Here is a 5689-nt window from a genome sequence, read left to right on the forward strand (position 1 = left end):
TCTATCTAATTCAAAAGCACTTAAACTTTTTTTCATCATTGTGATAAATTACCACTTACTTAAGTAAAATATTAATTACAATTTTTGTTTTTGTTTTTTTTATTTTTAGGCATGAAATGAAGGTTCGAACTTGAAATGCAAAGTTGCATCAAAGGTAAAATAAAATGGAATGCATAAGAAGTTTCTTCTAACATTTACAAGATAAAATCTGGTTACAATGTTATGTCAGGAATCCTAACAAGTAATTCATTGGTGTCCTAACAAGTAATTATGCCTGGAATCGTAATGATTTCCTCTACAGAAACTATATTCTCAATGCATTAGATGATTCGTTGTATGATGTTTATGTGGTATGCAAAACAACCAATGAACTTTGGGAATCACTTGAGAAAAAATATAAAACAGGGGATGTTGGTTTAAAGAAATTTGTCGTGGGCAAATTGTTGGACTACAAAATGGTAAATTCCAAATCCGTTGTCTCTCAACTTGAAGATCTCCAAAAAATCATCCATGACATTCATGTTGAAGGGATGGTGAGGAGGATATCGATAGGATGATGAGGAGGATGTCGATGGGGAGGTCCATCAACTGCGTTGTGCCCTTGTACTGCCTCATCCTTTTGGTACTAGGCATCTCCGTAGTAGTGCGTTGACTGATCATTCTCTTTGTTCTTCTCGGCATCTTAGTACTAGAAGAAAAAAAGCTCATCTATCACGGTCAATGTCCATGATAGATTGCAATCTACCACGAACATTGTGCCTGTTAGTAATCTGAATGTGATAAAAAATCTTATTTTCTACCACAAGTCTTGTTCGTTGTCAAATGTAATATAATCACAGCTTGTGCCCGTCGTAGATCAAGATCTAATACCACGTGCTATGGCCATTGTGAATTACAAATTGATTACGGCCAATGCCCGTTACAAAAATTTTCTCAAAAATAAAAAAAAAAATAATAAATTAGTCAATAAATAAATAAGTACATATATATAAAGATATTTATATAGAAAACTGCACATTTATTTCATAAAAGTTCACATATTCAAATATTACACTAAAGCTAACGACAAAATGAGTAGTTATAGTAAGAAATACCAAACCATTGAGTTATGCTAGAATGTACCAAAAACATGTATAGACCTAGTTTCACACTCAAACAAAACTTAAATCCTAGTTCCAAACTTGGTCGTCCAATCATATTCGTCTCCTCTGCACTCATTTATTCAAGAGGACAAACATCTCTAGCAAGCCAATGCACACTTCATAAATGTAATAGTTGATATTTGAATTGTAAACCCTTGTGAATTTGAACCACCAACCACCTATGAGATAAACAAGGGTAAATATAAAGCTTAGAAATCAAAAACTCATGTCTCAAGAACATCATATACAGAAAAGTTCAAATCCACAAAGTCATTTACACAAAAGGCAAGCAATCATGATCCAAGTGAGTACATGGTGCCTGTCGAAAATAATTGATTGCAAGAATTCAAGGTTCCTTTTTTATTTCAAACCACTTGCCATAGATTGACTTTCTTACTAAAAGAATTTTGTGACATGAAAAATAGCAGTGAAAATGTAGAAGAGTTTTGTGACATGAAAAATAATCCCACTCTTCAACTAATTTAGCATGGTTGTAATTGCTAACCAATCTCTAGCAGCATCTGAATTATAAGGACCAATAAATCAAGGAATGTAACCATTGAAACTTCATTTAGCATCAGATACACTACATACCAACTCTTGTTCAAAATCCAGTAAAGTAAATATCTTTAATTCTCCGACAATAGTAAACACATAACTATAACAAAATTCAATACCAGAACCGAGACTTATCACACCAAAGAAACACATCAACCAAACCATTATCCCAACTTTAGAAATTCCAACTGTAACATCAAATTTTTTACCCCTCCGATCTTTAGGTATTATCGCAATTACGCAACCCTAAATCTAATAATTTTAAGAAATACTATAGCACCAATTGAGAGAGGAATTGCGATAATACCTAAAGATCGGACAGAGATGAAAGTAAGAGCGTTTCCTCTGCTGAGGGTTCCGAAAGAGAATTACAGGGAAAACTGATGGATTTATGCATCAGCAACATGAATTAAAATGACAATCAAAGAGGGAAGAAAAAAAACCTTTTTGAGGGCTTTGATTTCGACAACGGTTTCGATTTCCATCGGAAGGAGGCTGGCGGTCTATCTATTTGCAGCGAGGGAGAGGGAGAGGAGTGACAGTGGGCAGAACGGCTTAGTTTTAACTTTTTTACTAACTCCTCGCGTTTATTTTCCAGTAGCGTGAAATTTGAAACATTTCAAATTTTGGGAAATTTTCGAAAATTGTCTAGTCTTTCCTTCTGATTTTTTTTTTAAAATAGTGTGAGTAATTGCACCACATTTAATGTCTGTGGTAGATAAAAAAATGCTATGTGATTACTAATAATATTGACCACGGTTAATACCCGTGGTGGTTTAATATTTTCATAACATGCTAATTAAGACCGTGGTAATAAATTATTTTATTATAACGGGTCATTATTTGTATGTTGTAAAACACTGTTATCTACAACATTCAGACCAAGTTCTTGGTAAATGGTCACTTTGTATAACAAGCACATAATATCCGTGATAAAATTGATACGGTAAATGAACTATTTTCTTGTAGTTCGTTCTCTTGGTCTGCGGCATCTCCGTAGTCCAGTGCATCATTCTCTTGGTCCTTGATATCACAGTAGTCCTAATACCAGCGTAATAAAACAATTAAAGATTGAATTCTCGAACTCACACGTATGGGAACTAAACTACACAATATAGAGAGAGAGAGAGAGAGAGAGAGAATCGTATGATCGTCAAATGCGCGGCGGGAAGAATGTGATGTGGGATTGAAAGGTTGCTTTTATATGGAGGAGGTTATGATGAGATTAACAAAGGATATCTTTTCCTACCAGGAATAAGAATTGCATTTTTTTTTTCTTTCCTAGACAATCAGGGTGCGTTTGTTGCATCGAATTATTTTGGATTGGACTAACTTCAAGGACTAAGCTGAACTAGTTTAGACTAGACTCAGTTGGACTGACTTAGTAAAGCGTTTGAGGTAGTGCCAGATTAAGAAGAAGGGTAATAAAAATAGTACTGTTCACACCACCAAGTCTGAGAAAACAAGTTTTTACTTGGGATATTGATAGATCCATAACATTTATGGGTTCCACGCCACCAAGTTTAAAACAAACAAAAATTCAGATTAATCAGCTAACCATAAAGATTGAATCTTTACTAAATTGTAAAATTGAGAAGTAAAAATCTGGGTCATATTATTTTGTTGACAATAAAATCATACAACCTTAGATATAATCATACAACAAACAAAGAGGGAAACAAATTAAAAACCTTAATCAGATAGAAAAACAGAATGAACTCGCATAAAACGCAACAACTCCAGAAGTGTAATCCGTAGGCAACTTAATGGAAGCACTAAAAATCCCATGCTGATAGAGGTCCTGAGAAACAAATCCAGACCCTGCAAATATACATAGCCACCAAAAACCAAACAAAGACAACAACTTTAAGATCAAAAGACCCATGATATGCCGCCAGTTCAAAAACCCAGAAACCAAAAAATCATAACCCTTTCAAATGATTCTCAAGACAAAAACCCAAAAGGGAAACGATTACAAACCTGTTCATTCGTCTAGTGAGAGATGGACGGATTTCCCATCTCTAAGGATCATCAAATTGTCAAGAAAAATAGTAGAAAAATTGAAAACAAATGGGTAGCAATCAATTAAAAAACACACCCAATCGCACCCAATTTTTGTGATAAAAATTAAAAAATTTCAGAGACTTGGAACCCAAAAAAACAAAATCGATAAAAAAACCAATAATAATTTCAGATCTGCAAAACCAATTCGGAGAGGAACAGGATGATGACGAGTAGGGGTTCGGTGCGGTTTCGAGTGAAATCGCAATCGAAACCGAAATTTTTTGCGGTGCGGTTTTGAAGTCAAAACCAAAATGAAACCAAATCGTTTGGTTCGGTTCGTTGCGGTTTCAAACGGTTTCGGTTTGGTTTTTGAGAAAAAAAAATGTCACAATTTGAAACCGAACCAATAAAATGAAAGAAACAAGATAAAAGACCAACCAAGAAGAATCATACAACAAAAATCCCCAAACGGGAATTCGAGATAAGTATCAGCTCTCCAACTTCAAAGAAGAAAGAAAAAAAAAATCATACATCCACAGCAAATCAGACTGTTTAAAAAACTAAGTGCTCCATCCTCAGATGTTCTATAAGCAGCCAAATCAAGCAAGCTCGAGCAAATAAAAACATAACCAGAAACAATAAGATGTTCACAGAAGACAAAGAACACATCCATGACAAACCAAATAAAAGGACTACATGGTTTCTCATTAATTTTCTTTGAGTTAAGAAAGAATAAACATTCCCCAGCAAACCAAATCATTATAACCTTAATGGAAATTGAAACAAAAACTCGAGGTATCACTGTATTAAAGAACGACAAAGAAAAAAAAGCCTAAATCTGATCCAAATTATAACGTAGAAAAAAAAGCCTAAATCTGATCCAAATTGTAACTTCTAAATCCTCAGCACCCTTAGCCTGAAAACTCCTTGTTGCACTAGGATTCGACTAACTTACCCTTATTCAAACCAAACCTCTTCGTAATAGGATTCGGCCGTCCTTCACTGGACGGCCCATAACAAAATTCAAGATAAATGCTACTAGGCCAAAATGACTTGATAAGCTCATATTTATATATATTTTACATCAAATTCACTTGTCTTTTCTTAGTTAGTTCCTTATATTTTTGAGTTATTTACTTTGTTTTTGTGTTTTGTAGGATTTGTTAAGCAAAGAAAAGAAAAATAGCACAAGTGGGATTTTAAGTAACAAGTTCGTCAAAACTACCTGTGCAGATCAGCTGACTTTGGAAGCAAGTTGCGAACAACTCAGAATGAATTAGAGAATGAGCCTTATATTCTTGGAAAGCTACAGATATCTATTTTCTGGAGCATTTTGCTAATTGTTAATATCATTTTTCTAGAAGAAGTTATGGCTATTTAAACACTAAAAGGTTCACAAGAGATTGAGCAGTTTGTAACTGCAATGAAAGTAATAAACCCAATAAATCTAGCAGCCAAAGCTGATGTAGCCAAGAACAAGCCAGCTGACACCTATTCAAATATCAAAGGAAATGGAATTAAAGATGAGGATTAAGAGAGAGTAATTGGCATAAAGGCTACCTAAAGAGTTACAATTGTTTGACCATTTCCTCTCATTTATTATCATCACTAAATGGCTATTAGTGGGTGAGTTAAGGAGAAGAAAATGGGGCAGGAAGTTAAAAAGGGAAAAAGGTTGCAGGTTGCAGCGGCAAGAAGGAGGAATATGAGAATAATACGACAACAAAAAATATAAAAAAATTAAAAGATGCAAAGGGAACGAAATTTTTTAGAGAAAAGGAAGAAGGCAAGGTAGCAACACCATTGGGAAGGAAGGAAGGAGGAAGATACCTCATTCGATTCTTTTGGTTCTATCTTCTTAAACTCATGTCTATCTTTTGGTTTAATTTGAGAATTATGTGTAATTCAATTTTTAGTAGTTAGGGGTTGTTTTAAAGCCCAGATTATGGTTCCAAGTTTGTTATGACATTTCGTTTGAATTACTT

General features: G+C 34.2%; 1 long non-coding RNA gene across 1 annotated transcript in view; it reads right to left on the reverse strand.

The window, feature by feature from the left end:
- LOC125474696 overlaps window positions 1-2334 on the reverse strand; it is a 6035-nt gene extending 3701 nt beyond the window's left edge. The window contains exons 1-2 of the long non-coding RNA XR_007256140.1: window positions 2144-2334; window positions 1-1321 (exon numbers count right to left, since the gene is read on the reverse strand). The exon at window positions 1-1321 is cut by the window's left edge and continues 218 nt beyond it. This is a non-coding gene — a long non-coding RNA (uncharacterized LOC125474696). The remainder of the gene's footprint in view (window positions 1322-2143) is intronic.
- Window positions 2335-5689: the final 3355 nt, after the last annotated feature.

This window comes from the organism of the source record quoted next, unplaced genomic scaffold (genome assembly GCF_019419815.1).
Source record: "Pyrus x bretschneideri cultivar Hongxiangsu unplaced genomic scaffold, Pyrus_bretschneideri_v1 Contig13, whole genome shotgun sequence".
NCBI lineage: Eukaryota > Viridiplantae > Streptophyta > Magnoliopsida > Rosales > Rosaceae > Pyrus > Pyrus x bretschneideri.